Here is a 17,101-nt window from a genome sequence, read left to right on the forward strand (position 1 = left end):
CAGTAGAGAGCTCTGTGTTGCAAAAATAAAATAATTAAAGGATTTTTTAATAGATGTAATTTACAAATATGTTTAACTTTCTGGCATCAGTTCATTAAAAAATAAAAAAAAGAAGAGTACCCACCAGAATACCCCTTTAAGCTACTTCATTCCTTTGTTTTGCATAAAGTCTTCTAAAATCAGTAGACAAAAGGCAACCATGCATTGAGTTGAATATCTCACTATAACTGGGGGATTCAAGGTGTGGGAGTCTTTTAGCTGCTAACATGGAATATATGGATAAGCATAGAAGAAATTCACTGATCCCTCCATAATGATAACAACAAAATGAATACTAATATTTCAAAAAATAAAATTCATTCACAGCAAACAAGTCACCTAGATTCCTGGCTGGTGGCTAATTTTTTGTTTAATGTATTTGAAGAACAGATGGTGCAGACCCAACAAACATCAGGAGAAGCGAGAAACCATCACTTACAGTAATACGTGGGATGTCTGATCTGAGCTGAAGTCTAATATTTTCATTTTAAATAATCGAAAGATCTCATAAACCACATTAAACGCATTCACTTATGAGATATGTGTACAGGGCTGTTATCACATGTTTTATGTAATGTGTGGACTTTACAAAATAATTTTGTCTTAAAGAAGCACTCGTTTTTTTTTGCCCATATCATGCACCCTCACTATCACTAGTCCTATGGCGCCATCCCTTTTATTATAGCACAGATGCATCTATGTGCATTATTACTATAACTTGGTCATGTGATCATCAGCTTGACTCTCCAAACCTTCCAGTGCTAAATGTGTCAGAGCAGGATGTCAGTTCATTCTCCAGCCCCGCAGCCTAACTAGTTGACCAGGTTAAGTGATCAAACGTCACAGCCTCAGCCAGATTATTCATGGGAAATTTAGGCTGCATTACAGAATCCACACCATTGGGCATTTGTAAACCAATTCCTTGTTCTAATGGGACTAGTTTTGCTCGAACCTGTACGTCACCTATATGCGAACTATAGGAAATATCCAGCACCAGGATAGCAGGTAAAACGTCTACTTTATTGAGGCATGTAAATAAAACAGGTACATAGGAGCGTAGTCAGCTACGCGTTTCATGCTGGAGTGCCCTTGCCATGACTAAGAGCAATCCAGCCCGAAATGCATCGTCGACTATGCTCCTGTGTACCTGTTTTATTTACATCTATATACCGTATTTATCGGGGTATACCACGCACCGGCCTATAACACGCACCCTCATTTTACCAAGGATATTTGGGTAAAAAAAGTTTTTTACCCAAATATCCATGGTAAAATGAGGGAGCGTGTGTGCGCGTGTATACCCCGATACACCCCCAGGAAAGGCAGGGGGAGAGAGGCCGTCGCTGCCCGCTTCTCTCCCCCTGCCTTTCCTGGGGTCTAGAGCGCTGCTGTCGGCCCTTCTCACCCCCTGGTTATCGGCGCCGCTGCCCGTTCTGTCCCCCTGACTATCGGTGCCGGCGCCCCATTGCCGGCGCCGACAGCCAGGGGGAGAGAAGCGGCGCCGACAGCCAGGAGGAGAGAAGGGGCAGCGGCACCCATTGCCGGCGCCGCTGCCCCGTTGCCTCCCCCCATCCCCGGTGGCATAATTACCTGAGTCGGGTCCGCGCTGCTCCAGGCCTCCGTCGTGCGTCCCCAGCGTCGTTGCTATGCATGGCGCGGCGCTCTGACGTCATGCGCCGCGCCGTTCAGCGCATAGCAACGACGCCGGGGACGCACGACGGAGGCCTGGAGCAGCGCGGACCCGACTCAGGTAATTATGCCACCGGGGATGAGGGGAGGCAACGGGGCAGCGGCGCCGGCAATGGGTGCCGCTGCCCCTTCTCTCCCCCTGGCTGTCGGCGCCGCTTCTCTCTCCCTGGCTATCGGCGCTGGCACCGATAGTCAGGGGGACAGAACGGGCAGCGGCGCCGATAACCAGGGGGTGAAAAGGGCCGACAGCAGTGCTCTAGACCCCAGGAAAGGCAGGGGGAGAGAAGCGGGCAGCGACGGTCTCTCTCCCCCTGCCTTTCCTGGGGGTGTATCGGCGTATAACACGCACACAGACTTTAGGCTAAAAATTTTAGCCTAAAAAGTGCGTGTTATACGCCGATAAATACGGTATATAAAACTCAACGTGTGTGTGTGTGTGTGTATGTATGTACTGTGTATGTATGTATGTATGTATGTATGTGTGTATGTATGTGTGTGTGTATGTTCCAGCATCACGTCCAAACAGCTAAAGATATTAACATGAAACTTGGCACACATGTTACTTATATGTCAACAACAAACATAGGCTAGGTGATTTAACCCTTACTCACCCCCATTTGCCAGGGGTGGGGTTTATGTTTAAAGTCTCATACAAGTCAATGGGAAATATATGTTACTGCATAACTTCCAAACGGCTTGAGATATTTCGATAATACTTGGTCACATGTTACTTATATGTCCACTTAAAATATAGGATAGTTAATTTAACCCTTAACTACCCCCATTTGTGAGGGTCAGGGTTTTTGTTTAAAGTCCCATGCAAATCAATGGGAAATGTATGTTCCCACATAACTTCCGTACGGCTGGAGATATTTCAATAACTGGTACACATATTATGGGTCGGGACATAGGAGGTCGACATAGGAGGTCGGGATAGGAGGACGGGATAGGAGGACCGGGATAGGAGGACTGGGATAGGAGGACCGGGATAGGAGGTCGGGATAGGAGGACGCGATAGGAGGACGGGATAGGAGGTCTGGATAGGAGGTCGGGATAGGAGGTCGAGCTAGGAGGACGGGATAGGAGGACGGGATAGGAGGACGGGATAGGAGGTCGGGATAGGAGGTCGGGATAGGAGGACAGGGTAGGAGGACAGGGTAGGAGGTCGAGATAGGAGGACGGGATAGGAGGTCGTGATAGGAGGACGGGATAGGAGGACGGGATAGGAGGTCAGGATAGGAGGACGGGATAGGAGGACGGTAAAGGAGGACGGGAAAGGAGGACAGGAAAGGAGGTCGAGATATGAGGACAGGAAAGGAGGATGGGAAAAGAGGATGGGAAAGGAGGACGGGATAGGAGGACGGGATAGGAGCACGGGATAGGAGGATGGGAAAGGAGGACGGGATAGGAGGACAGGATAGGAGGACGGGATAGATGGACGGGATAGATGGACGGGATAGGAGGGCGGGATAGGAGGATGGAAAAGGAGGACGGGAAAGGAGGACGGGAAAGGAGGTCGAGATAGGAGGACGGGAAAGGAGGTCGAGATAGTAGGACGGGAACGGAGGACGGAAAAGGAGGTCGAGAAATGAGGACGGGAAAGGAGGACGGGATAGGAGGACGGGATAAGAGGTCGGAATAGGAAGTCGGGATATGATGACGGGATAGGAGGTCGGGATATGACAACAATATATGAGGACTGGATATGAAGTCAAAAGCTTCCTCCTTTGTTTATTTTCCTCCCCAACAAGGATTAGAAAGGAAAAACCGGGCATCGCCGGGTACTCAGCTAGTGTCTCAATAAATTGAACGTTTTACCTGCTATCCTGGTGCTGGATATTTCCTATTGTTTACATTCTGCTTTTGGAAGGGTACTCCACCCTACTGGTCGAAGCACAGGAGCAGAGCCAAGGATTTGATCGGTTATCCTTTGAAAGAATGTGTACTTCACCTATAGCCCAAAACATGTGTGTATATAACATTATTAAAAGCCCTGCATAACACTGGTAGGTCATCTAGAAGTGTATTTCTAGATCTCTGAGCTTTTTGTAAGGCAAAGTTAAAGGGGTACTCTGCCCCTAGACATCTTATCCCCTATCCTTTGGATAGGGGATAAGATGTGTGATCACGATCCCGCCGCTGGGGCTGGGAACCCACCCCATCTTCGCTCCGTGCCTGATGATTGGTGATACAGGTGCTGGGGGATCGTGATGAATTTACAAGGTTTAAAAAAATTATTCCATTTTGGGGCATTGCACCAGGATTAGCATCCTAGACAAAAGTGACACATAACCCTCTATACGGCTTTTCACAATTAGTGTAAAACAAAAACACCTCTTAAAATTTACTTTCAATATAAACAGATTTTGCACTGACAGAACTGATGCAGAATACTCTCTACTGCTTTACTACAATTATTATATATGTGGCTCCTACTCCTATTTGTGTTGTTCACTGCTCACTGTCCCTCACAGAGATCTTCACCTAAAACCTGTTTTCTGTACAATGGCTGCTGAAGCTATGTGTAGGCTTTGACATCACCCCTATACTGCCTTCTGATTAGCTGGGAAAGCAGTTTGAAAGGTGTTATGGGATTCCCCGAAGTCATGTGATCTTTCCTCCTTCTCAGTTCTGCCATGTTGCTGTTATTTTAGCAGGTTCTTCAAAACAAAACCACCTGAAGTTCTATTTCCCGCAGAACCGCGTTCTGATCGAACTGAACCGGTTAGTTACTAGTGTTGAGCGCGAATATTCGAAATGCTAATTTTTACCGCAAATATCGGCACTTCGCAATTTGGCAAATATTTAGAATATAGCGATATGTATTCGTAATAATGAATATTCATTGTTTTTTTTTTTCTTCACATTACACATCACAACAATGATGTGTACTATGTAAAAAAAAAAAAAAAAAAGTGATCATCCCTCCCTGCTTCCAGCTTGTGGTCCAAAGAAGGCTCCAATATTATTTACTGTGTGAGTCAGTGTGGAGCGCGAAAATTTAGTATATGCAAATATTTGCACTTCCAGAGGCCACTGATCCCTCCCTCCTTTTAGGTGATATAAATATAATCTCGCATGAGCAGTATGCAAATTTCATTACGAATTTTCGCATTGGAAAAAAAAAGGGAACGAACATAGGACGAATATTCGTCCATATATTCGCGAAATATCTCACATTCGAATATGACCCCCTGCTGCTCATCACTATTGGTTACATAACTATATGTGGCTGTTACTCTGTATCCTCTGGGTGGATATCTTAACTTTCCAGAACCTGACCACTGTAACATAACAGAAACTCATCGTCTACACTAAGCAATCCAAGTTTATGATTTGACTTTCTGCATACCTTTACACTTTACTAACAATTTCTAGAAGTCAGCCAAAATATGTTTAGATGAAAGAAATTCTAGGGCTTATGAGCCACTTTTGGAGTATGTTTCTCCTGAAAAGAAGTTCCATTCTAATTCGGGGAAGCACATCTCATCAAAAGAAGTAATTTGTGAACTTGCAGGAGAAGTTAATATTATCATCTGGCAAGGAGATAGAAGTCTAAGCCCAATTTCGCACAGCCTGCAGCATTACCCTCTCCTATTATCCTATGGGAAACTGCTATTTCACACCAAGTTATGTTGTTACCTTGTTACAGAAAAAAAGGTTACATTACGCTACAAGATAAATGAAAGAATTTGAAGGTTTCACCCTAAAAAATAAATGTCTGAACAACATGTGTCCTTTATAATCATTTATTCTTTCTTTGGAACCATCTGAGAAGTTGGATTGATTTTTTTATTTTTTTGTTTCCTTCCCGAAAGCGTATGATGTTAAATTCAATGGCAGGTGGATAACTACTTCCTTGGCATATTTTATAGATCACAGTCAGGATATGCTTCAGTTCATCTAAGACTAATGTAGCATTAGTCTTTTATACAGACAGGAAACCTACGCTGTTCTCTAAGATACACATGTTCCTGCTTTCTCTATTTTATACATTCCTTTGGAAAACAAGAGTCTCTATATCCATTTACTTCTGTTCACCCTTTACTTTCATCTTCGAGTTCCGACACTAAGATATTCTCTCCCAAGAAATATGCTAGCAAGCTGAATGTTACATAAAATATTAGGGTCAGTGTAGATTGAGGTGCATTGCAGTTTTACCGTTTGAGAATGAAAACATTTAAATCATGTAAAAGAAAATGATGACATGAAAAATAATAACCAGAAATACACAATAAAGAATAATATTTGTACACCACAGAACTGTAGATCAGCCCAGGCGTTTAAAGGAGATCTCCAGCTAAAAGTGGTAAAAATAAAAACTTAAATAAGAGTGATAAGATCTACTGGACTTCCTGCCTGGAGGAAAATCTGAAAAGCAGGGTGCTCAGCAAAGATTATACTATACATTGCAAAGTTATATAACTTTAACATGTACAACTATATAAAGGTAATTTTAGTTGGCTGGAGTTCTCCTTTAAGCAGTCACTGGGTGAGGTCCACGTGGCAGCTCTCCTCCCCACCCTGATTATTTCATTGGGAGAAAAAATTGCAACAAAGTAATTAATATAAGGTCTAATAGGCACATGCAAGTCTGTCGAGTTACCAGAGAGCACTAAAACGCGTTGTCTTATTGTCTTATATCAATAAAGTCAACATTTGCATCCGATGTGGTGAAGACATTTTGTCCATTTATACAGCAGACACTGTCCTTCTCCCTTGCATTTGTCTGCTCCTGTTGGACAGTCGAAGTGTCTCCAAGCACAACCCTATAGTTTTTAGACACCTTAGATGTTGTGGTAGTTAATTTATCATCCAAATCTCTACACAAGGGAGTGTTCCCTCTGTTTTCTCCTCATCTATAGGGAGAGACTCATTGCTTCTTGGCCTTTTGGCTAAGATCAAGTGTAGTATCTGTTCTTATCAGTTTCATGGCAGTGGGGAGACACGCTGGTGTGGGGATGGGTGCTGCATGGAGGGCATGGAGGGGGCAGGTATCCCAGGGCATTCCGGCTACCCCGATGTGACCTGTTTCCTCCGGGTCTCGCCATGAGGCTGAGAGGGTCTAGAGCCGAGGTACTTTTGTGCCTCCGGGAGTGGTGGCCCCGAGGTGCCGAAACTCACTGGAAGAATTGGCTCACTGAGTTGAAGCACGGACACCATAATCTCTTTACCTTGTGGCACTCACCTCTTGATTCCCGGCCCTCTGGCTAGGATCAGAGAAATTTTTATAGATCCGGCCGGATGTCCGGGCAGTATATCTGCACACATTCACTTATTTATTTCTTTTTGTCTCACTGTGTCACTTTTTGCATGTTGTGTGTCAACAGGATTTGTCAGGAAGCGGTAGCCCTTCTGGGTGTCCCTCCTGGCGGTCTAGGGGAGGTGTGTGTGGCCATTAGGTTCCGCACCTCCCTGCAAACACCCCGGTTACTCCTGCTTTGGCAGGGTACTGACCGTTAACTGCTCTGCGGGCAGATACCTTGGCTAACACCAAGGGGAATGCCGGGAGCATTTGTGGTCCCTTAGTAGCTTTGTCAAAAAGGGACATCGAACCTGGAACCTCGCAGGTACCTTTTGGTCCGTAGGCGAAGGGTAAGGTTTGCTGGGGGGCCTCTCTCCTATCGGAGAAGGGCTTGCGATAGACCGCATCCTCTGTGCACATTTCTTTTAGTGTAACACGTTTGCTCTTTTTCTTGCACTTTGGATGATTCGAGAGCACGTTCCTCGGCTCTTAGATAAAAATAAAAAAAAATAGGGAGAGACGCATCACTCAGGGCCAGCAGGGCAGAGCTCAGCCTAAGTGATCTGACCCAATTACTAAATGCAGATCTCTAAAATTCAAATACCTAAGGATGACCACTTTGTTCTGAGAATAGTTTAAAGATACTTGAGCAAGAATTATCCATATAGCTATGTCCTATAGAATGTATATAATATAGGTAATGCATTTCCAGGAAAATAGCCCTGCAAAAAACAGGAAACACACCAAAGAGAATATAAAAAGGATTACTTGTTAGTTGTGGGGTAACACGATATCAACATGGCCTGAAAGAGCAGAAGGGGCTGCAGATCTATAGCTTGGTATAAATCTCCCATGACCAGGGGTAGGGGTGGAGTGAGAAACTTACCATGTAGTAACACCACCTTACCTACTTGCCTTAAAAAAAATAGGCTATAACTGTATGGATGAACACTATTACTGTATTGGGGCATAATTTTTGTGTTGGTGAACACAGAAATTAGTCCTATTACTGTGTGGGGGAGGGGGTCCTAATACTGTGCGGAGGGGCTTTTAATATGTGGGGAGCATTGGCACTATTATTGTGTGGAGCACAAAGGGGCATAACTTTTGTGTAGGGACATCCTATTACTATGTGGGGGAACAAAGAGGGCCATATTACTGTATTAAGGGTACATTAATAATACATTCATAATACACAATAATAATGGGGGAGATTTATTAAAAACTGTGCAGAGGAAAAATTGCCCAGTTGCCCATAGCAACCAATCAGATCGCTTCTTTCATTTTGCAAATGCCTTGTTAAAAATGAAAGAAGTGATCTGATTGGTTGCTATGGGCAACTGGACAACTTTTCCTCTGGACAGGTTTTGATAAATCTCCCCCATTGCTATTATTGTGTATGGCATACTGGGCGAATATTATTACTGCTCGGAGAACTATGGATTGGGAAATTGTGTAGGTGTATATGTGTGTGTGTGTATTTGTGCGTGTGTGTATGTGTGTGTGTATGTATGTGTGTGTGGGGGGGGTGAAGGTGCTGGAAAAGGGAGGAGTCTTAGACGTTTGTGTGGCAAATTCTGTAAAGTTAAGTCATGTCTGGGAGAAGTTCTCATGGTTGTCTGGAGGAAGACAACAAGAAAAGTAGAACTATAATGACAAAAGACGTCACTGTAGTCACTGGATGCAACTGCACTGTAATCATCTACATTATATGAGATGTGTAGCTCTGGTGTATATCACTATATATGATCAATGTATGATAGTAATGCATTTTTATTCAGTATTAGTATGTTGTTATGATTCAGTCACTGTGTGGTGGTAACATGGTCATGTATTGGAGGTATTATATTCTCCTTATGTAGTGCTTTTATAGGTAATACTGGAGTTTTGTGTTTTTTTTAGAGTAATTATTATTCAGGTATTTAAATTGGGCTGTAGTACTATTCTGCAAGTCTTTCAGGTGATGTTGGTCCATGTTACTCTCCGGCTACCACGTATTCAGTTAATATCCTCTTTTGTATGTATTCTGCCTCTTTGCAATGTTATATTTATTTAGTAGGTGGTCAAGTTGCTCTAGTGCTGGACTGTCACCCACATTATATTAGGCACAGCTATAACTGTAATAATGTATGCATTATAAGTGTCAGACTACTGCTAGAGGTTACATTTATTCCGCAAAATGTCTGTGTTCCCGTTTGCACTCCTTATCCTTAGCCATACATTTGCATGCTGTTATTTAATGTTATATTACTTTATCCGCAGGCTATAGGCCATCCATCTTGCTTGTAAGAAACATTTACAGTCAGACCACAGTTATTATATCATTATACTGTATTCCTGCTGAACTAATACCATTCACTTCTTCTCTCTTGTGTAGTAGTAGTATTCATCTGCCTCACTTCTCATCTCTATTAACCGTTGCATGCCTTAACAGTTTATCTCTGTGTATATATATATATATATATATATATATATATATATATAACTGTCCGGGGCAGGAGCAAATTCCCATAGCAAACTATTCCTGCTCTTTTCTGCACCTGCATGAACGGAGCACGTCGCAGCATACCCGGAGGCTGTATCTCCATCTCTCACATAGAGATACAAGGAGGGGGCGTGAGGAAGTGTATGTAATGGAGCTGGATGTGGATCCTCTAACCTGTGTGGCTGATGACTTGGACCTTATCGGGGAGCGGAGTCTAAGGTGCCGCTGGTCTTCACCAGAGCCCGCCTCTTGCTGTGGCAGGCAACACCCAGGTCACTACCCCTGACATGGCTCGACCACACAGGTAGCTGGGCAAGGAGAGGTGCCGAAGGATAAGGCAGTAGCATAGTCAAACGTAGCAGAAGGTAAAGGCAGGCGGCAAAGGTGCAGAGTCTAATAACGTAGCGGAAGGTCTGGATGGCTATCAGGCTATAAGGGCTGCTTAATCTCAGGCTAGGGGCACTGAAGATCTGGCAGGGAAGTGTGGGAGGTGCATGGACTTATAGAATGTTGTCAGGTGTACACAATAATTATGGACATGCTGGCCCTTAAAATTTTTGAGCGCCCTAAGGAACAGGGATGCGTGCACCGGAGCTGAGACACAGTGGAAGCAGCAGGGGAGAGAGGTGAGTGACAGACTGGGATTCGCATGCAAGCGCGTCCCGCGATGCGAATCCCAGCCCCGCTGGCAGCCGGGGACAAGGGAACAATGCGTTCACAGATGGTGCTTCATAACAAATGTTCTCCTTTTTATGGAAATCATGGCTTTATAAAAAAAAACACTCCATACCATCAAGAACACAATCCTGTCTGACTACAGCATCATCTTTGTCCACAGGCATGGTAAAAGTCCAGTAAGTGAGGGTGGGACTAGCACTTATCTGTGTTCACTCCTCTCCTATCAGACTGCAGCAGGGAGGAGGGGGTTACAGAGCAGCCTCTAGTGATTGAATGACGAGACCCAGCACAGCACATCAGACTCAGGGAGGAAGATGAGTCTTGCCGAGTGAGGAAAAAGCCTCCGCCAAAGCACAGAGTGACAAACCAAGTAAGCAATAGATAGAAGGTATTTGTGAGGAAAATATAGGCGCTTGACACATAAAAATTATATGTGCAAGATCAGGTTTAAGTACTAAGAAACATATTACTTTTTTCTTTTCGTCGGATATGACAGGTATTATTTTAGGGTGAAGAATCACATGACTGCTTAGAGTCTGCTCCCTGGTTTAGCCCAACACAAAATTCAGTTCCATATTTTTGTTGGTTTTTTTTCACATGCAAATTTTTATGCAAATTTTTGCATGGGAAAAAAAGTGAATGAACATAGCGAATATGCGAACATAGGATGAATAATCATCAATATATTTGCGACATATCGCAAACTCGAATATGGCCTCTGCCGTTCTTCACTAAAAAGCATTGTGTTGGAAAGCTAAAGCTTACCTAAGATCCTCCACTCAATGGAGTGTTCTAGGGATACTATGTTACTGGTGCCCATGTTGTCATGCTGAGAAAAAAGATTAGTGTAGTAGAATGTTCAATTAATTCAGCATTTTATTTCTGTACTTCTAGTGAGTTCAGGTTGCCTAGTAACAGAGCTTTACAACAGGAAAGTAGAACACGAGTAAAGAATCAGACTACACATAGGGTTTATTTGTAGTATGTAACCTTAGGTCTGTCTGGGAGCTGCATACACTAAATAATAGAAGTTTATATAAGGCTAAGGGTTTTTTTACACACTACCGCTGAGCATCATTAAAGAGACCATTGTAATATGACGGAGGTTTAGCGGGGGAAAAATTACTGCATGTCTGGTATTTTTCTCCTGCTAACTCCTCCAAAATAAGACGACCAACGGACCACATGCATAGTCAACGAGATCCGTCGGGACCCATTGGTGGCCAATGTGCTTCAACCCGTTCAATGTCTGTTAAGCGCTAGTGATGAGCGGCATGGGCCATATTCAAAGTTGCAATATTTTGCGAATATATGGACGAATATTAATCCTATGTTTGCAAAATTCACATATTCGCTATGTTCATTCCCTTTTTTTTCCATGCGACAATTCGTAATGAAATTCGCATAGTGTGCATGCACAATTATATCTTTCACCTAAAAGAAGGGAGGGATCAGTGTCCTCTGGAAGTGCCTATATTTGCATATTCACATATACAAAATATTTGTACTCCGCACTGACTCACACAGTAAATAATATTGGAGCCTTCTTTGGACCACAAGCTGGGAGCAGGGAGGGATGGTCACTTTTCTTTTTCTTTTTTTTAAACAGTACACATCATTACGAATATATATCGCTTTATTCTAAATATTTCTTTTTTTTTTAAACAGTACACATCATTACGAATATATATCGCTTTATTCTAAATATTTCTTTTTTTTTAAACAGTACACATCATTACAAATATATATATATATATATATATATATATATCGCTATATTCTAAATATTCGCGACATTGCAAAGTGCCGATATTCGCGGTAAAAAATAGCATTTTGAATATTTGCGCTCAATACTATTAAGCATATAAATACATTTTTTTTTTTAAAGAGTCAAATGGACCCTTAACGGGATGGAGCACACCAGTAGTGTGAACTTAGCCTAAGTTTTCTTTGCATATATATTTATTCCAGCTATAAAAAGTAGTTGTAAACTCTCATATGTGTTTTCCTTTAAAAGCTTTAAAAAAATGTTACCTGCATTTGTGGCACTAAATCTACATTGACTGTTAGATAAGCTTAATATATCATATTTTTTTCTAATAATATTTAGAAAATTAAGGGCCCATTCATACTACGTATTTTCCAGGGACATATCCGCTAAGGAATTTTGCACAGAAATTACAGTCCAGCAGCCTCCCATTGTTTTTAAGGGAATTCTGCTGCACCATTCACACTACAGAATTTCCGGATCCCAGTCTCTGCTGAAAGAATACACATGTTCATTCGTTCAGCGGAATTTGCTCTAAAATGCATTGCAGTTCATTGAAATTGAGCATTTCAAATGGTCCTTGCACTAGCTAGCCGACGCTTGCTTACAGATGGAATCTCCACCCAAAATATGTTCAGGTGGAGATTCTGTAGTGTGAATGAGCCCTTAGTTACAGTAAAAAAAAACAAAAAAAAAAAAACTATCATGACCCCTGATGAAGTCTTTTAAGGGTGAAACATACGTTGGGGTGGTGATCCTTCCTTTTTCTTAGTGCAGCTTTTTTACTTGGTGTTTTGTTTCTCTCTTTGCTATAGTTCAAGTATTTTTTATACTTTGTATTATTATTGTGATTTTTAGCACTGTATTTCCCTGTATGCTACATATTCATTTGCCCATGATCTATTTGCCTCTGTTGCCACATCTCTTCTATGAGTCTAGTCTGGTGCCTAATATCCTTTTTATGCTTTTTATACTTTTTTAATATGTTTGCAACTAATAATATTTAATGCTACTTGACATGTTTCTTTGTGGTTGGTGCCTTTGTTTTTGGGTGGATTGTGTGTGCGGCCCAGCTTGCGGTTTTTGTATTGCTATTTTTCTTTGGGGGTGATTCAAAAAATCTTTGTAAACTAAAAATTTTAGACTGATCAATGATTCAGTGAAATGCAGACATGTTAAAAAATATCAACTGTCTTGAGAGGGAATCTTCCCTCTCTATAAAGGCGGCATTACTAGCAGCCACCCAACATAACAGTAGCAAAAATTGTGTTAATCAAACAGGATAACTGTCCCCTTTTTGAGGTGACCCAACTCAGGACTCCATTTCTCAACAGAGGCTTCTCACAGCCTTTAAGTGCAGACTTGTTTACGCATTTTGTAGGCCCAGTATGAATCAGCTTCAGCACCTGTGCTGAATTGGGCAAACCTAAAAATTTAGATTGGCCCAGAAAGGGGGATGAAAGGCCTTACCACCAAACCTACCTTTAATCCCATAAAAATCAAGGCCGTATACAGGAATTACCAAATTCATAGCAAGCTAAGTCTCGCAAGGGCTTTTAACAACATCCTGAATTTCCCTTTTCTCTCTCAGGGAAACCAAGATGAGAAATGCGCTTCCTGAAAACTGGTATCCACATACGTCAGGTACTTCAGGAAAATCTAGTGATCTCCAATGACCATTCCTGTTACTATCTTACAACAGACACAGTTTAGCTGCAGCCTAGTCATGGTCAGTGTTTCTGAAAGTATGCTCTCTCACATCACAATTGCCATTTGTTTCCTGTTTGTCCACCCCTACACAATGATTGAATATATAATATAATTTATAATATATATTTTAGTTATTACTTTATCTTTTAGTTATTGTGTAAATACAAACACTAAATAATTTCCTGCTTAGGGAAAATATTAAAATTATTTTAGTTACATCTCTATGTATTAACTGCAGAGGCTGCTCTACCATTAGTTCGGTTAGTTGGTCGCCTAAGACCTCGCACTCGAGAGGGGCCATGCAGCCATCTTACTTGCCCCCATAAGTGAGTGCTGATGCATACAGAAAATTCCTGTAGGTACACCTTAAATGACAGAGGATAGAGTAGCTATCTAGCTATCAGGCACTGCCAGACCGAGTCCGCTGACTGAGCGCAGAGAACAATCAGATAGTATTCGGTGAGAATATAAATAGAGAAGGCAGCAATAAATCACACTCACCAATCAGAATTGTAGGAGACTTTATTCCATGTGAATATAGCGCAGCATACAATGAAACAGTAGTTCCATAAGCGGGGAGTGAGAGCAGCCGCTTTCAGAACGCAGGGGCACACCACTAGGTGGCGACTAGTTTCACGTCACAGTCGGACGCTTCTTCCAGCCAAGTTAAATGACCTTAAATGACACAAACTAAACCCACACTGTAAATATTGTTATAGTAGAGTTGTAGAACTTCACTTTACAATATGCAATCAGATTTGTTCATTTCCAAAATCCCTGGCCATCTATGTTTCATTGATGTCACAGAGCAGACCTATTTTTAACTAACATGAATGAAAGTGCCTGAGGCACAAATGGTAATTCGGAGGCTTTCTCACGCATTGTTGAGGTTTGACAGAAAATGGACATTTCGTAATCAAACACTTGGACAGAAATAGGAACATAATCTTGATGCTGCTCTGATAGGAACCTTGTGACAATTACTTATTTTTGGAATCAGAGTTTTGGAATTGGACTTTAATGTCACAGGATGACCTTTTAATCTAGGTCAATGTTATTTCAAATTCTTTAAAAGATAAATAGGGGGAATAGCTGGAAAACATATAATCAGTGTTACTAAAAATATAATATTTGGCTTTTGACGCTGAATTATACCTGGCATATCTGTGTCAAGGTAAAGGCAAAGGTATCATTCTGTAATGTCAGTGTGTAAAAGGCCATGAAGGTGTTTTATCAGAGAAGGAAAACTATTGTAAACATTGCAGTTCTCTAAATCTATTTATTTATGTATTAGGTGTATGATATACTAAGCATATCATATGTTTTACTCCTGGTGCTTGACGGTATAAAATGGCTTGTTAAATCATACCTGTCACCAAGGAAAAAATATATTATTATTATTAATAATAATAATAATAATAATAATAATAATAATAATAATAATAATAATAATAATAAAAAGGATGTTACACTAAAATTAGGATCATGACCCTGTCACATTTAGCTGGAAATATAACAGCCCCATGGTGCTGCTCACTTCTCCTGCATTCCTCTTCCTAGCCAGGAGACATGAGTAATCTGTATCAGCTTTTACTTCCTGACTATGTGTCTCTCAGCTCTTGCTGCTGGGATTGAGATGAGGAGATTGAGATTGAGATTGAGAGAGTACATGGCCAGAAACTGAATACTAAATTAGCCAGTATGGGGGAATCTAGTGGTCAGAATAATAATGGGCAAATATAAGGTACAAATCACAATATTTTTGTAAAACATAAATTATACGTAGTCTTAAAAACACTATATCTGCCACATATCAATATTATATATTAAATACATTTGTGACAATGTCTTTCTTAGTCAAAATAAATAAATTTAACATGGTTTTCATCAATGTTATCTAAGGCTGTATTCATACCACGGTCAGTATACAGCAGTGTTTAATGAAGGTGTCAGGTGATACTCCAGACACATAAGCTACACCAGTCCATAGACCCTCTATACCTATACCTAAAATGAGATATACCCAGCACTGTGTATACTATTCTGCTTCTGAATAAACTTTTACCTGATTGCAAATCATGGCAAGTGCAGGGCACATCCATTCTTTAGGTGGAATCCTCTCAGAAATGCATTGCCGTCTATAGGAATGGTATATTTCCAAGTGGTCCAAGTGCCAACTTATTTAGCCACACAAAGAATGTCCACCTGGAATTTTTCTAGGCAAATATTCAGCCATATGAATGAGCCAAATTTGGGGGATTCTGTTTTTACACAGCGCACTTTAGAGTAAATCTGACATGTTATCTTTATCTGATGGGTCATCACAATTACAGTGATTCCCAGTTTAAACAGACTTTTATTTTACTACTGTTAAAAAATGGAAAAAAAAAATGCTCAAAATGGCCCAATTATGACCCCTGTAACTTTTTATTTTTCCGTCTACAGGGCTCAATGAGGAAAAAAAAATTTGCAATGTGATCAGTAGTTTTCATTAATACCATCTTCTAGTAAATGGGACTTTTTAAACACTTTGTATTACATTTTTTGATACATTATGTGACCAAAAATCAGCAATTCAAACATGTTTTTCTTTTCTTTTTTTGTTTACACCGTTATCTGTGTGTGATCAATAATGTTATATTTCAATAGTTTGAACATTTCTTTACATGAGGATAGCAAATATGTTTATTTATTGTTTATGTTTTTTACTTAACCTGTTGGGGACCAAGGGCGTACAGGTATGCCCTTTCTACCTGGTACTTAAAGGGGTACTCCGGTGGAAAACTTATTTTTTTTATTTAATCAACTGGTGCCAGAAAGTTAAACAGATTTGTAAATTGCTTCTATTAAAAAAATCTTAATCCTTCCAGTACTTATTAGCTGCTGAATACTACAGAGGAAATTATTTTCTTTCCGGAACACAGAGCTCTCTGCTAACATCATGACCACAGTGCTCTCTGCTGACATCTCTGTCCAATTTAAGAACTGTCCAGAGTAGGAGAAAATCCCCATAGCAAACATATGCTGCTCTGGACAGTTCCTAAAATGGACAGAGATGTCAGCAGAGAGCACTGTGGTCATGATGTCAGCAGAGAGCTCTGTGTTCCAAAAAGATAGAAGTAATTTACAAATCTGTTTAACTTTCTGGCCCCAGTTGATTTAAAAAAAAAAAAAGTTTTCCACTGGAGTACCCCTTTAAGTACCAAGGGGTACCTGTACGCCCTCGGCGTTTCCAGTCACCGCCGCTCACCTGGCGGTGATCAGAATGGGGTGGCTGCTGATATCTATCAGCCGACATCCCGGTACATCACCTAAGGGGGTCTTAAAATAATGAAGATCGCCGAGATTCGCTGGTCAATTCTGACCGGCGAATTACGTTTTTTCTGGGCTAATCTGCTCTCTGGTGACCCGATCGCCCAGAAAATAAGAGTGTTCTGAGCAGTCAGAGACTGCACCCATCACCCTGAAGGATAGGAGTAAGGTGGCA

General features: G+C 41.3%; 1 pseudogene; it reads left to right on the plus strand.

Moving 5' to 3' along the window:
* Positions 1-6,603: 6,603 nt before the first annotated feature.
* LOC130292081 (U2 spliceosomal RNA) lies at positions 6,604-6,761 on the plus strand (annotated as a pseudogene).
* The last annotated feature ends 10,340 nt before the right edge of the window (positions 6,762-17,101 follow it).

The sequence above is a fragment of the Hyla sarda genome, chromosome 9 (genome assembly GCF_029499605.1).
Source record: "Hyla sarda isolate aHylSar1 chromosome 9, aHylSar1.hap1, whole genome shotgun sequence".
Classification (NCBI taxonomy): domain Eukaryota; kingdom Metazoa; phylum Chordata; class Amphibia; order Anura; family Hylidae; genus Hyla; species Hyla sarda.